The following is a 16732-nucleotide window of genomic DNA, read 5'->3' as shown; positions in this document are numbered from 1 at the left end:
CGAGTAACCCGGGGGGGTCATCTGGGAGAGAGCCACAGTCTCCCCATCTCGGACCCAGGTCTCGGTCACGCAAGCCCGGTCCGCGTCCTGTTCCAGTAGGAAGTCTCGAAGGACACCGGTCTTATTATTGATGGACCTGGCGTTGCACAACACCAGTGTCGGAGGCGGGTAAGTTCATCTGGTCCCACTACCTGTCATTGTCGGGATGGGACGCAGGCTGGAAGGTGGTCGAGCACTCTCATGTCGCAGCCTCCTTCGCTTGTAGATCTGCCTGCTCCCACCGTCATACCTTCCCCTCCCCAGGAGTACTGGAATCCCCAGGCCAGTCATCGTCTGTGGTGGATACCAGTGTGTCGACTAATGATAATGGAAACTCGGTAGGCAAAGTGCTGCTGTATCCCGTAAATACAGAGTGTTAAAGTGCAAAATTCTACTGATTATATTATGGAGGCTCTAAAAGCAAAAGTGCGGTAGTGTCAGAAGTCCAAAAAGTGCAAGGCGGGAAAGTCTAAAGTGCGATAGTGTCCAAAAAAGTGCAAGGCGGCAGAGTCTAAGGTGCGGGGTGTAGGTGGCTGTCTTGTGGCAGAGGCGGGTATTAAGTCTCAGTCTTGTTCTTACTCTTAGATGGTAAGGTTGCATAGTTCTTACAGTTGGTAGTATTAACGTTCTCATTGGTGTTCCTCACCCGCAGCTGTCTCCAAACACCCTGATGCCACCGTCTCCCTGACCGAACTGCCACTCTTGGGCACTCCTCCCTATTCCTCACACTCTGCGCCTCACACCTCGCACCACCGCCTTGTGCAGTCTCCGGCAGGGTCTCCGGCGAGATGGTCCCTCGGGTAGATAATCCTCAGGCGGACGGTCCCCCAAATAGCCAGTCTGTAGGCTCTATCGCCTCAAACTCCCGGCCGTCTCCGCTCGCAGGCGTTAACCTCGCCAGTCGTCAGCCCCGCCGGCCGTCAGCCCATTCCCGTCTGCACACTCCGGACACAGCGCCCCTCGTTTCTCGCCGTTTTTCGTCCTCACTCGCTCGCGTCCACAGCCAGCAGTCATCCGCGTCCTCGGCCAATAGCCCGGCTCAATCCGCACCTCCAGGCACCGTCTCCGGCGTCTCAGCGTCGAGGCTGGGGCCGGGAGCGGGGGCGGCTCGTCTTAGTCTTGGTAAGCAGGTAAGGAGATACCAAAAGGTAAGGAGATACCAAAAGAAGATGAACATTTGGTGATTTATACTATCACTGCTGCTAGAATTTTAATAGCCAAATATTGGAAGAAAGGGAATTGCCCAAATTTGGAGGAATTGGTGGGAAAAGTGCTTTTTGCCGCTGAGGCAGATATACTTTCAGCACTTCTGAAAGGGCAGGCGAAATCAGTAGCAAGTAATAAATGGAAGAAATTGTACAGATGGATTGAAAGGAAGACAGAAGGGAAAGAAGGGGGGGGGGGAATTAGGTTGAAGAGGAATTTATGTTATGATAATAATCTACTTTATTTAAAAGTGATAATTAACGTGTTGTTTGAATCCACTTTCACTCTGTTTTCTGTTTTTTGTTTCATGTATAGGGATTACTCAGAATTACCCGGATGAATGTTTAACTCTTTTGTTAAGATCGTTTGTTTATTCTCAATAAAGTTAAATTTTTTTTAAAAAGTAACATTTTATTTGCCAAATGAGACTTTAACAGGACAGAGGAAGTGCTTGTTGAATTGCATATTGTTCATCATTCGGCATCCTATGGAATAAGTTGTGCTGTCAATGATAAGAGTTCAGGTCAGTTTTCTTGGCGGGTGTGATTCCCCTGCCTGTAAAATAATGTTTAAGGATTTAGTATTATTTATCATATAGTCCATCAGTGGAAGATTAAATTTCAAAACGAAGGATAAAGGGCCAGCGTCTTGGTGTGGTCTGGACCCACCCAGAGTGTCAGCGAAGGTTCATTGAAGTTCCCAGTGCCGCGCCGGAGACGTTGGGATGTCGATTGGATCTGAAAGCTCTCGGTCGCTGGGTGCCTTTTCAGCCATCTGCTGCAAAGTTACCAGCGCTGATAAACCTTCATGGGGATCAGTTCCAAAATGTCAGCAAAGGTTCATTGAAGTTCCCAAATAAGCAGACTTGTTATTTGAAACAAAGTTGCATTTATTGTATACTCCAAAGTTACTTCAGCATGATAGGTATTGGAACTGATGGCAAGCAATTCGAATCATTGGTATTTAACATTCTACATGCATTCTAAAGCAATTGCATCTACCCCCCCAATTCCCAAAACAAAGGCTGCTTTTGCATGTAAGACTTTTCACACGGCTCCACCTTATCCCTTTCAGTTGGTAGTTACATTTCCCCAGCGGCAATGTCCTTGCTGCCTCTAGGGGGGAGGTGAGAATCTGCCAGGCAGTATCCACTTCAAAGACTGCCTCACAACCTTTGATATTCCTGGGAAGCTACTCTTTGGCTATTCCCTACTTGGCCCCCCTTCTACTATTCTACTGTCATAGGTTAGTGAGCATATATGTGCATTAATCAATCTGGTTAGTAATCAACATTCAGCAATAGTATCAATGAACAGAGCTTGACACAGAGGACTTCTGGACATCTCCATATATTTGGGCTTTATTTCTTATCCCTTTACATTGTATTGTATGATGTGCGGAACGTATAATCATTTTTAGTAACATATAGAGTATTTCCCCCCATGGTTATTGCTGTGATCACTAATTATTGACTTAATGGTGTTGCATAATAAAACATTGGACTTACCGGAAGGTTTCTTCTCTTCAGTGGGGGGAAGGCATCCAGATCAGTCAAGTCAGGCCTCCTCTCATGCCAGGAAGGGCTATACAAATTTTGCTGTGTGCCTTCCAGGACCTAGAGAGGGTGTTCTTCCAGACATAAAATAGCCTCGCCCAAAACTTCTCACCACTCAGAATATGGAAAAAACTACAACAACTTTTAATATTGAACATGCCAAAAACAGTAACTACAGTTGAAATAGTCACATTTCAGCGTGGCAAGTAACTAAAGCCTTCGCCCCACTGAAGAGAAGAAACCTTCTGGTAAGTCCAATATTTCATTCTCCTTCAGTGGGAGAAGGTATCCAAAGTGGTTATAGAACAAAGATCGGTTGGGAGGGTACAGCAGGAGGTCACTCATCCAACACCTGTTGGAGGACCCGTCTCCCAAAGGCAGCGTCTATAGAAGACTGCTGATCAATTCTCTAGTACCTGACAAATGTCTTTTTTTTTAATACAAAACAACACTTTATTTATCAATTACTTATACAGGACTAGGTTATACATATATATAAATACACAAATACATACATAAACCATCACCCAACCCTCCACCCAAGGAGCTTAATAGGCATCTCCATAACAGAGTTCCAGTTTCTTCATATTAAGACCCATACTTTTAATCCAATCATATAAATAGTCCCAGGTCTTTCTACAATCTCGTATATTACCTCCTTTAATCTTACAGTTAAAGTATCCATCTCAGCTGCATCTAATAATTTTTGTAAAAACTCTCCCCTGTCTGGCAGTTTAGAGACTTTCCAGTACTTTGCATAAAAAATTCTTGCAACAGTTATTATATGCAGTAACAATTTCTTCTCTTGTTTAGGTAAATTCCCTTTATAGACATTTAATAGATATAATTCTGGAGAATGTTGAAGCCTTGTTCTTAGTATATTTTGTATCCATGTACTAATCTGGGCCCAGTATTTCCTGGCGAATTCACACTGCCACCAAATATGATAGAGGAACCCTTTGACTTTTCTGCATTTCCAACATTTGTTGGAATACTTTGGGTATATCTTACTCAATCCTTCTGGTGTTAAATACCACCTGTACACCATCTTATATATATTTTCCTTAAACACTGCAGACTTTGTTAATTTTAAATTTTGTTCCCAATTTTTTTTCCATTCTTCCATCTCAATATTATAACCAAAATCTTTCAACCATTTAATCCAGCTTTTTTTAACCACTTCACTTTGCATTTTAATTTGTAAAAGCCAATTATAAATTTTGGAGATGAGTTTCTGATTATCCCGGATTATTGAATCAAATTCGTTTAACTTTTTAGAAAATCCTATTTCTTTATCTATCTGATATTTGGATTTCACTTGGTTTCTCAGCCACCAATCCAATTTCATATTATTGTCTAAGTTTAGGTTATTCTCTTTATCTAGTAAATTCCCATAGTTGTATTTATTTTCCCAACAATATAGATTAGGTTGGCTGGAGGCTTCTACCGGTGACAGCCAGGAGGGTATGCGGGTATAGATCGTATTTGTCACTTCATTCCAGACTTTAAATAACGCTTTCCTTATCTTGTGTCTGTGAAAAATGTTATTCTTTGTCGGAGGCTGATACCACAGATAGGAGTGCCATCCTTTGGCCAGACCATCACCTTCCAGAACTAGTAGCCTTTTGTTTTCCAGATCAAACCAGTCTATTAGCCAAACTAGACAGCATGCCTTGTAATATATATTCCAGTCCGGCAAGGCTAATCCTCCTCTTAATTTACTGTCTTGCAAAACCTTTAGTCTAATTCTGGGTTTTTTGTTTTGCCAAATAAATATAGTTATCAGTTTATTTAGTTGACGCAGGAAAGCTTGGGATAAAATAATTGGTATTGTCTGGAACAAATATAAGATTCTTGGTAGTATGTTCATCTTGATTGATGCAATTCTTCCTGATAATGAAATTTGTAGGTCTCTCCATTTATACAAATCTGATTGAATTTCTTTTAGAATCTTATCATAATTATCTCTTTGTAATGTTTTTAAGTTATTGGTGAAATAGATGCCTAAATATTTAATTCTTTTTTCATAACTAAAGCCAGATTTAATTTCTAGTTGCACAATTTGATCTTGAGTCATGTTTTGAGTCAAAAATTTTGGTATTCACGTTAAAGCCTGAAATTCTTCCATATTCTTCTAATCTTTCCATCAAACGATCTATCGAGGCAATGGGGTCTTCTAATATCAGTAAGAGATCATCAGCATAAGCTCGTACTTTATATGTTTCCCCCTTAATCTTGGTGCCTTTAATTCCTTTATCCTCCCTTATCTTTATTAGTAAGAGTTCCAGTGTTAAAATAAAGAGCAAGGGGGATAGTGGGCAACCTTGTCTAGTACCCTGTTCAATTCTTATTGCCTCGGTGAACTGCCCGTTTATGTTGACTTTTGCCTTTTGTTTAGTATAGATAGCTCTTACTAATTTAATGAACGTCTCGCCACATCCAATAGCTGCTAGTGCCTTTAGCATAAGGTTCCAGTTGACGTTGTCAAATGCCTTTTCTGCATCGAGGGCAATACCTGCAAACGGCTTTCCGGGATGGCTTCGATAATACTCTAGGATGTTCATGAAAAATCTTGTATTTTGTCTTATCATTTTGCCAGGGATGAATCCCGTTTGATCTTCATCAATAACTGTTGGTATAACCTTTTTAAGCCTATTGGATAAAATTAATGCAAATACTTTATAGTCTGCATTTAAAAGCGGTATTGGCCTGTAATTCCAAATCTCCGTAGGGTCTGTCTCTTTTTTATAAATCAACGAAATTAGGGCCTCATTCCACGATAAGGGTAGTTTGGCTGTTACTTGTATTTCTTCTATCAGGCTCTTGTACGGGATTAACAGGATCTCTTCAAATCTTTTTAAAAATTCTATCGGTAATCCATCAGGACCTGGAGATTTGTTACTCTTTTGTTTTTTCAACGCCTCTATTATTTCGTGTACAGTGATGGAGCTTTCTAATCCTTCCTGCTGCTCTCTGGTTATTTGTTTGCTCTCCATATTTTCAATATATTCCTCCTGTTGTGATTGAGCGATCTCTTGTTTTTTATAAAGGTTCTGGTAGAAATCTTGTATAATTTCATTCATTTGGGATTGTTCCGAGACTACTTCTTTATCTTTATTTTTAAGTGAACTTATGCTTTCCCCCCCCCTTTCTTTTCTTAATTTGTATGCTAACCACCTACTGTTCTTGTTGGCGTTCTCGATGTAATTTTGTTTTGTCCACTTCAGTTTTTTTTCCAATTCTTTAGCCAATAATAGGTTTATTTCATGCTGTAGTGCAGAGATCTTCATTGTAATTTCTCTAGTATTTTTGACTTTTTGTTGTTTTTCCAAATCGTTAACTTCAGTTATCAAATCATTATAGGCTTTCAATCTTTCTTTCTTCCTTTTTACAGTATAGCTAATAGCAATCCCTCTAAAGAAAGCTTTAAAGGCATCCCAAATTGTTAACATAGATGTGTCCTTTTGCAGGTTACATTCAAAAAACATCTTTATCTCTTTTTTGGGTTTCTCAATAAATGCCTCTTCTTTTAAAATTTGCATATTCAATGTCCACCGTGTCTTTCTTGGAACGTCTTTCAGAACAATCCGAATTGGGTTATGGTCAGCAAATGTTTTCGGATTGATATCTGCCTGAATTACCGACCGACCCAATGGGGCTGATAACCAGCACATATCTAGTCTAGACCAACAGCTGTGTACTTGCGAGAAATAAGTGAAGTCCCTTGTTTGTGGATTTTTCATCCTCCAAGCGTCTATTAAATTAAGCTCATCCACCATTTCAAAGAAGGCTTTTGGGAGTTGATTGCGAGGTTTTTTCGCTTTGGTTTTCTCATATTTTTTGTCTTTCTCCTTATCAAGTACAGCATTATAGTTGCCTACTATGCAAAGATTTTCCAATCCGTAACTTGATAAGTTTTCATGCAGCGAGGTATAAAATTGTTCTTGATTATCGTTTGGGGTGTATATATTGCCCAAGATGGTTTTGTTTCCGTTTATCTCAATTTCTATTATCACTACTCTACCTAGTTCATCTTTATATATCAGTTCGGATTTTATATGTTTTTTGACATAGATCGCCACACCTCTCTTTTTCTTACCATCGCAGGAGTAGAAAGCTGACCGAGTTTTTTATTTTGTAGGAGTTTTACATCTCCTTCTTTTATGTGTGTTTCTTGTAAGCATATTATTTGAGATCCAGTCTTCTGTAATTGTAAAAAGGCCTTCTCCTTTTTTTAGGTTCGTTCAATCCATTTATGTTGACGGGAAAAATCTGTAATCCAGCTTTAGTCGTCATCTTGTTAGTAAATTACTATCCGGGGTTTTCCTTTTTTCCTTTTGTACCTGCGATCGAGTCTTTATCCTTTCTCTTTCCTTTTTCTGCAAGTCAGTTTTCCCCGCATTATTATGGTCGAGATCTTCTTCCTGATCTTCCCCAGATTCAGATTCCTGTCCTTGTGATTCTACGAATTTCTCCCAAAATTCTTCCATCTTTGCCACTGTCGTTAGGTTATATCTCCTGGTCTGATAAGTGAAAAAGATCCCTTCTGGCACTAACCACCTAAATCTTATGGAATGTTTTACAAGCCAGCTAGTTAGTTTTTTGTATTCACCCCGTCTTTTCCTTATGGACCAAGGTATGTCTTTTAAGACTTTGATATCTTTAGCTTCCCATTTCAGGCCTTCCCTTTTAGCTATCGTCCAGATCTTCTCGCATATCGCCATTCGTGCAAATCTGACCTGAATTTCTCTCGGGATATTTAATCTTTTAGTGTACGCCGAAGACACTCTTCTTGCCCACTCTATCTCCATCTTCCCGTTTTCCAACAGTTGTTCACCGTCGATGGTTAACAATTCAACAATCTTGTCTTCAATATTTTCTTCTTCTTCCTCAGGGATATTTTGAAACCTTAATATGTATGCCAATTTCTCCATCTCCAGCCTGGCTACTCTGTCTTCTAGCTCTGAAAGATTGGCTTTGTTTTCTTGTGTCCCTCTTGCTGTTTCTTCCCCTTGGTCCTTCAGCTCTCCTACTTTGACTGACAACTCGTGAACCTGTTGTGTATTGACAAGTAACTGTTTTTGAAATTCGGTTACTTGTTCGTTCGTCTTCTTAATTTCCCCCATTAATTCAGTCTTTATTTCTTCTAAGGCCTCCTGGTTCTGCTTAAACCCAGCAATCATAATATTTTGTAATTTTTCCAGCGCATCTTGATTTATCGCTGAAGTTCCCAATTTACTTCCCCCTGGTGGGGTACTTTGGCCCAATTTTTTAATTTTAGGGTCCATTTCTATAAATTGTTAAGCTTTCTTTTTAATTCTTACTTCCTTCAAATTTAACCAATTTTCCTGCCAACCACTCAATTTCCAGGACTTCCTTATTGTTTACTTTAAATATATAGAGTATAAAGAGACACAGTTCATTAACTACCAAATTAACACCCCAATCAATTAATTCCACCTCAAATCACCAACACCATCCAATAATTTAGCTAAGGATTAATCAAGTCTTTTTATTAAAATCAAAATCAATTTATGTCAGTTTTAAACACTAACTTATTATACTATAAATACTGTAAATCACTATTAGTAAGTTGATCTTAAATTAATTCTGAAAATACATTCAGTTCCCCTTATCTTCCTTCTTCTTCTTCTTCCTCTTCTTTCTTCCTTCTCCTTAAGCTACGTGTCCATGTCTTCCCCCAGTTCTCTTTCCCACACAGTCCCAGTACATTCTGTTTCTTCCTGACACTGTCCTTAACCACTCTTCAAGGGGGAGGCAGCCGCCATTAGAAATAGCTAAGAACCACCTCTCCCTCCTTTAAACTTGCTGTATTCTCTCAATAGCTCAGTTACTTCTAAGCGTTTTCCCCACTTTTGCCTTCATTAATGTTAGTCCAGTCCAACTTCTACCCCAAACCCTCTACTACTTGCAATATCCAGTCAAAAATTATTTCTACTCACAAATCCTTCCCCCGAACTGTCGCTATCTTCTCCTGATTCCGTTCTTGCCGCTTGCCGTTCGGTCTTTCCACCATCCACCATTTCTTTCCCTTTGCTCAGTCTTTCTCTTAGTCTTTTCGTCTCTTTTTATCTCTTCAGTTCTGTCTTAGCCTTCCTCTAGTTTTCTATTTCTTGTCAAGCCTTCTTTCTCTTTATAGTACACAGTCCCCTTTGTTTCTTCTTTCTCCTTCCTCTCCGCTCCGTCTCCTGTTAGCGCGTCTGCCTTATTTCAAAACCGGCTTGAGCTTTCCAATTTCCTCCGCTCACTCTTTTCGCCACCGCCTCAGCCTCAGGCTACACTTCCCTTTGTTATTCAGCTCTTACAAAAGACAAGTCCCCTCTCGTACCTCGTCTTCCTCGTTCGGCCTCGCCAGTTCACAAATTCTTCGCCGCCTCCCCAGCACGCCACTCCACGATTCTCCGCCGCACCGTCCGGCCGCTCGCTAGGCTGCTTTAGGCTTCAGGCGTTGCTTTCCAGTCCTCAGTCTTCTCCGTTCAGCACTCCGCATTTTCGTTCTCTTAGATAAGTATTTCTCTGTCTCAGCATCGATTTATTAATAAGTTTGACAGGTTAGTTTTTAATGAGTCAGTTGCCTTGTCAGCTCCTTCCCGGCGGCGCAGTTCAGCGCCAGAGCGTTGGCAGGCTCCGATCAAGGGGGAAGCCTCTGCTTCCCCTGCGAGTTCCCTGCCAGCTCCCCAAACTGCAAAGTGTCCCCAGACACTTTTTAAAGAGGTTTCCTCCAAAGAGGACCCCCTCAAGAGCCTGCCAAATCGAAGCGTTGTTGGAGCCCAGCAAAAACGCTCCGCTTCACTGCGCCATCTTGCCTCCTCCGTACCTGACGAATGTCTAAAAGGCAGACCAGGTAGCTGCCTGGCAAATTTCCTCCACAGGTGCCCTGGTGGAAAAGGCAGCTGAGGTGGCCACAGCCCTTGTCGAATGTGCGGTTGCCCCCAGGAGTGCTCTATGCCCTTGCTCCTCATAGCCTTCACATGTGCACCTTTTTACGCAGAAGGCTACTGAGGCCTTGGAAACCTTTCTCACAAAATTTTGGGTCCCATTGTCAAGTCCTCAATCTCTCAGGAACATAAAACAGACCATTGATATAATAGCAGTTTATTGGCAGGTCTTGCAAAGACTGGCGGGACCACTCTTTGCTTCCCTTATATACATTCAATATAGCCGTTATATTTTGTTTCCTTGATTTCTCCAATTTTCTTGAAGACATCTCTTCCCATTCTGTTATTTTCCTCTATTGCTTTGCATTGTTCCTTCAGGAAGGCCTCCTTATCTCTTCTTGCTGTTCTCTGAAAATCTGCATTCAATTGGGTGAATTTTTGCTTTTCATCTTTGCCTTTCGCTTTCCTTCTTTCCTCAGCTATTTGTAAAGCCTCATCAGACAGCCACTTTTCTTTCTTGCATTTCTTTTTCTTTGGGAGGGTGCTGATCGCTGCCTTCTGTACAATGTCACGAACCTCCGTCCATAGTTCTTCAGGCACTCTGTCTATCAACTCTAGTTCCTTAAACTTATTCTTCACCTCCACTGTATATTCATAAGGGATGTGATCAAGGTCAAACCTGAATGGCCTAATGGCTTCCCCAGTTTTCTTCAGTTTAAGCCTGACTTTTGCAATGCATACCTCATGATCTCAAATATATTAGAAGTAGGAAACCAGCCATGGAAGCAGTGCAGCCCTTGGATGACCATGGGGTAAAAGGATTACTGAAGGAGGATAGGGAAATGGCTGAGAAGCTGAATGAATTTTTTGCCTCTGTCTTCACTGTGGAAGACGAGAACTTTTTGCCCGCCCCAGAACCACTAATTTTGGAAGGGCTGTTTAAAGACCTGAGTCAGATTGAGGTGACAAAAGAGGAGGTCCTACAACTGATAGACAAATTAAAAACTAATAAGTCACCAGGTCCGGATGGCATACATCCGAGAATTCTGAAAGAACTCAAAGTTGAACTTGTGGATCTTCTAACAAAAATCTGTAATCTTTCATTGAAATCTGCCTCCGTTCCTGAGGACTGGAAGGTAGTAAATGTCACCCCCATCTTTAAAAAGGGTTCCAGAGGAGATCCGGGAAATTACAGGCCTGTCAGGCTGACTTCAATACCGGGAAAGTTGGAAGAAACCATTATTAAGGACAGAATGAGTAGGCACATTGATGAACACGGGTTATTGAGGAAGACTCAGCATGGGTTCTGCAAGGGAAGATCTTGCCTCACAAACCTGTTACAGTTCTTTGAGGGGGTAAACAAACATGTGGACAAAGGTGACCCGATAGATGTTGTTTACCTTGACTTCCAGAAAGCTTTTGATAAAGTTCCTCATCAAAGGCTCCTTAGAAAGCTTGAGAGTCATGGAGTAAAAGGACATGTCCTCTTGTGGATCAAAAACTGGCTGAGTAATAGGAAGCAGAGAGTGAGTATAAATGGGTAGTCTTCACAGTGGAGGACGGTAAGCAGTGGGGTGCCGCAGGGCTCGGTACTGGGTCCCATGCTCTATAACTTGTTCATAAATGATTTAGAGTTGGGAGTGAGCAGTGAAGTGGCCAAGTTTGCGGATGACACTAAATTGTTCAGGGTGGTGAGAACCAGAGAGGATTGTGAGGAACTCCAAAAGGATCTGTTGAGGCTGGGTGAGTGGGTGTCAACGTGGCAGATGCGGTTCAATGTGGCCAAGTGCAAAGTAATGCACATTGAGGCCAAGAATCCCAGCTACCAATACAAGTTGATGGGGTGTGAACTGGCAGAGACTGACCAAGAGAGAGATCTCGGGGTCGTGGTAGATAACTCACTGAAAATGTCAAGACACTGTGCGTTTGCAATAAAAAAGGCCAACGCCATGCTGGGAATTATTAGGAAGGGAATTGAAAACAAATCAGCCAGTATCATAATGCCCCTGTATAAATCGATAGTGCGGTCTCATTTGGAGTACTGTGTGCAGTTCTGGTCGCCACACCTCAAAAAGGATATTATAGCATTGGAGAAAGTCCAGAAAAGGGCAACTAGAATGATTAAAGGGCTGGAACACTTTCCCTATGAAGAAAGGTTGAAACGCTTGGGACTCTTTAGCTTGGAGAAACGTCGACTGCGGCGTGACATGATAGAGGTTTACAAGATAATGCATGGGATGGAGAAAGTAGAGAAAGAAGTACTTTTCTCCCTTTCTCACAATACAAGAACTCGTGGGCATTCGATGAAATTGCTGAGCAGACAGGTTAAAACGGATAAAAAGAAGTACTTCTTCACCCAAAGGGTGATTAACATGTGGAATTCACTGCCACAGGAGGTGGTGGCGGCCACAAGCATAGCCACCTTCAAGAGGGGTTTAGATAAAAATATGGAGCAGAGGTCCATCAGTGGCTATTAGCCACAGTGTGTGTGTATATATAAAATTTTTTGCCACTGTGTGACACAGAGTGTTGGACTGGATGGGCCATTGGCCTGAACCAACATGGCTTCTCTTATGTTCTTATGATCTGAGCTGCAGTCAGCTCCAGGTCTTGTTTTTGCAGACTGTAAGGCGCTTCTCCATCTTTGACTGCAGAGCATATAATCAGTCTGATTTGCCCATCAGGCGATGTCTATGTATAGAGTCGCCTTTTAGGTTGTTGGAAGAGGGTATTCGCCATGACCAGCTTGTTCTCTTGACAGAACTCTATTAGCCTTTGCCCGGTTTCATTTTGTTCTTCAAGGCCAAACTTGTCAGTTGTTCCGGTTACCTTTTGACTTCCCACTTTGGCATTCCAGTCCCCTATGATGAGATCTTTTTTTGGTGTTAATTCTAGAAGGTGTTGTAGATCTTCATAGAACTGGTCCATTTCAGGCTCTTCTGCATCAGTGGTTGGGGCATAGACTTCGATTACTGTGATATTGAATAGTTTGCCTTGGATATAGACCAAGATCATTCTGTCATTTTTGAGATTGTATCCCATTACTGCGTTCCTCACTCTCATTCACTATAAAGGCCACACCATTTCTTCTACGGGACTCTTGCCCACAATAATAGATGTAGTGATCCTCTGAGTTAAATTCACCCATTCTCGTCCATTTTAGTTTGCTGATTCCCAAGATGTCGATGTTCAGACTTGCCATCTCGTTTGACTACATCCAGCTTACCTTGATTCATAGATCTTACATTCCATGTTTCAATGCAGTATTGTTCTTTTCAGTTTCAGACTGTTCTTTCACTATCAGACACATCCACAGCTGAGTGTCCTTTTGGCTTTGGCCCAGCCACTTCACTTTCTGTAGTTACTTGGACTTGCCCTCCGCTCTTCCCCAGTAGCATATTGGGCACCTTCTGACCTGAGGGGCTCATCTTCCAGCGCCATATCTTTTATCCTTTTGTTACTGTCCATGGGGTTTTCTTGGCAAGGATACTGGAGTGGGTTGCCATTTCCTTCTCCAGTGGATCGCATTTTGTCTGGGTTCTCAGCTGTGGCCTGTTTATCTTGGGTACCCCTGCATGGCATAGCCCACAGCCTCACTGAACTGCTCAAGCCCTCTCACCACATCAAGGCGGCAATCCATGAGAGGGGCTTCCCTCCTAAATGGCACTCCCCTCCCCTCCCCTCCACTAGGCAAGAGACTCAGCAGTGGTCCTCCGAGAAACAGACTGTCTGAAGTGCCTCCACACAGGGTTCCGAGACTGGTGTGTCAATTGTATATTAATTGTTGGGCCCCTCGGAGGTGCCCAGCCAGCCACTTGCCCTTGCTGCCCCCCCCCCCTCAGTGGTTCCCCGGTCTCTCTTTTCTCATACACAGCCATAGGCAATGGAACAAGTGAGAAAAATGATTCCTCTTCAAGGTCAAACATCATGATGCCCGATCATCTTTTATCTGACGTTTTATCAATATTTTGTACTGTTCTTTATACTTACAGTAATCTGTGGTCTTTTGTAGATCAGCGGTTGCTCAGTCCAGATATAAAGATTAACACCTTGCTCGCTAAAACTCACTTTGTTTATGCAAAAAAAAAAAAAAATCAATGAAATCACTAATGAGATGAAGAGCTGCAGGGTCCATGACACAAATCAGCTATGCCAGACAGACGGACAGGCCCAGTCACACCAGGAGACAGAAATAGATGTGAAACAAAACTTTTACTTTAGCCACTCACCATGCCAAAGAAAACATTTTTTTAGACATGCAGAGAAGGACAATTACTAAAACCCCCGGCTAGGGTCCAGTGTGGCAGTGAGAGTTGGGGGCATGAGAGCCGGGGGAGGGGACTCTGTGGCGCCCCCCTTCCCTCCGTGCCCCCCCGAGCACCTGCTCGTCTTGCGTAATCCAGGGCTGGCAGCAACTTTTCATGGGGCTTCCAGGGCCAGAGACGTGCCGAGGTGCTTGGCTGCCTCTGCATAGCAACCCTGGACCCCCTGGCCCGGCCTCCCTTCAGATACACCAAAAAACAAGCACTGCGATGTTTCAAACATAGAGAAGCGGCAACAAGTCATGGGGGCCACATCTGTAGCCCTGACACGATCCAGAAAGTTTCAGAAGGAAGCCAGACAGGTCTGCAGTAGAAACATTGAGCTGGAAGGGTCCTCCAGGTTCATCTAGTTCAACCCCCTGCACAATGCAGGAAATTCACACCTCCTTTGTTCACACCCCCATTCCCCCAATGAGCCTTGTTCTATGTCCCCCTCCCAAACCGCTGGGATCCCTCCCGGCTCTTCTGGCCCAAGTGGCTATTGCCAGGATGACCCTGAGCCCGAGAGCCAAGCCCTGGCTCTTCCCTTCCCTTCCTGTCCCCGCCCCCCCCGCCCCATTCACAGGATGAGTCAAACAGCTGGGAGCACCTTTGAGGCCAACCAGAGTTTTGGCCTCTGTGGAGAAGAGAGCCCCCCCCCCCCCCGCAAGCCCTCGGATTCTAGTCAGAAGATCTTTGGAGAAAAGGATTCTGCCACCTCCATTCCTCCTGGGGTCTGACGAAGGCAACTTTCACCCTGGGAAAGGTTCAGGCTGAAGGATGCAGAAAGCTCTTGACTGCAGTTGTGCCTCTACCAGAACTCCTCTCCTCTCAGGGGGGCTTCAAGGGCAGCTGCTCCCTCCCTCCCAACCCCACCCCCCGCCCAATACTAGACCATCGTCTAGGGTGCTTCAGGAAGGGAAGGAGAAGGGGCAGGGCTTAGAAACGGGAAGGTTATTCTCCGCTGTACAGCTTGGAGGCGGAAAAATGGACAAGGCTGCAGTTTTTGGATTCTGGAGCATCGGAAGTCTGAGGGTCTCCTTCAGGGGCTGCTTGCCCTCTCTCAGGCCCTGGCCGGGGCTGCTGCCTCCCTCAACCAGGCTTCTGGAAAGTTCTCTCCCTTCACAAGCAAAGTCACCACTCCTGCCTTCATCCTCAAGCACTGCTTTTGTCTGCAAAATGCAAAGCATCCCATAGTCTCCCCAAGGCCACAACAACCCTGGATAAGTTTTAAAAGAAGGGATAACTACAGTTCTTTGAGTGGCACAATTGCCTTCCATGATGGGGGCTTCTGGGAGAGGAAGCCCTTTATTCCCTCTTCCAGCCATATCCACAGATTCCATTTCTTCAATTCTGAGGGGGGTCAAAGCGGCTTTTCTCCTCTCCGGAAGAGCAGTCTAGGTGGGCGTCTGCCACTGGAGCCCAGGCAGCAGTTCCAGGTTATCCAACATCTCCCCCCCCCTCACACCGCGGCAGGAGGAGGAAGGGGGGGAGGTTTGGAAAGGGGCTGCAGAGAGACAGCCTGGCCTTCAATCTGAGCCCCCTGTCTGGGCTGTGCCAGGGAGAAGCTGGGGGGCACACAGGGAAAGGGCCCATTTGCGCCTCCCTCCCTCCCAGGGCTGCCTGGGAAGCCGGCCCACTGAGCCCCAGGTTCCCGCCAGAGGGGGAGAGGCTCGCCTGGCCTGGGAGCCCCCCCCCCTTTCCTGGCCCACCAGATGGCAGGGGGCTTGTCCCAGCAGTAGGAGGAGGAGGAGAAGCAGGTCGCGGTGGAGGGGAAGGGCGTGGGCGTCTGGGGCCCGGGCAATGCCGAGGGGCTGGGGGGGGGCGGGGGCGCACGTTCTCCAGGGCTCCCGGGGAGTCTGCAAAGGAGCCGCCAGTCCCTCTTGCTGGACGGCAGGACGGCCGGCCGTGGCCTTTGGGGCTTGGGGAGGCGGCCCTTTGCGGGACGGGCGGGATTGGGGGAGGCGGGCGCCCTGCAGTCCCCCGAAGGCCGCTCTCGGCTCAGGCGCACCTGGCCGGAGGGGGGAGGGAGGCGTAGGCCCTAGGAAGACCCGCCTGCTCTTCGGGAGGCCTTGCCCCAGCCCCCCACCCCTCCCCCTGGGACAGGAGGACCCCAATCTCCCTCACTCCCCCCGCCTGGGCCCTACGCGTCTTGCTTGGCCGGCCAAAAAAGCCCCTGCGAAGACGAAGGGGGCCCAGACCCTGCGGCCTGCCGACCCCCCCCCCCCCCCCAGTCGTTGGCGCGCCCCAACGCCTCGTCGCCCCTCGACAGCCCAGCCGGTGGTCAGAGGAAACCCAGGGACCACCGCCAGACGGGGGGGAGGGGAAGGGAGTTAACATCGAGCCCCCCCCCCCAGCGCCCTCCTGCCAAAGCCAGCCCCCTCCCCCCCGCGGCTGCCCCCCCCCCCCATCACCGCGAGCCGAACCTTCCCCGGGGGAAACCGACGGCTTCCGGGACGCTTCCCCCCCCCCCCCCCGCTGCCTGGGGAGGGAAGACGGGGCCAGTCGGCGTACTTCTTGCCCTGCCAGCGAGAGCCCCCGGCCCGGCGGGGACTCCCGCGGCTACCTCCGCCTGCTTCTCTGCCCCGGCGCTCCCCTCGGGGAGCCGGCTGGCTCCCTCCTCCCCTCTCTATTCCCCACCCCTGCCCGCGGCTGCCCGGGGGAGCTCTCTCTCCCTCCCTCCCCGCAGGGCTTCGGGCGCGCCTTCCGACGGCAGCGGCGACGCGGGCCTT

The sequence above is a fragment of the Heteronotia binoei genome, chromosome 10 (genome assembly GCF_032191835.1).
Source record: "Heteronotia binoei isolate CCM8104 ecotype False Entrance Well chromosome 10, APGP_CSIRO_Hbin_v1, whole genome shotgun sequence".
Lineage (NCBI taxonomy): Eukaryota > Metazoa > Chordata > Lepidosauria > Squamata > Gekkonidae > Heteronotia > Heteronotia binoei.
Note: the sequence above shows the minus strand (reverse complement) of the source record.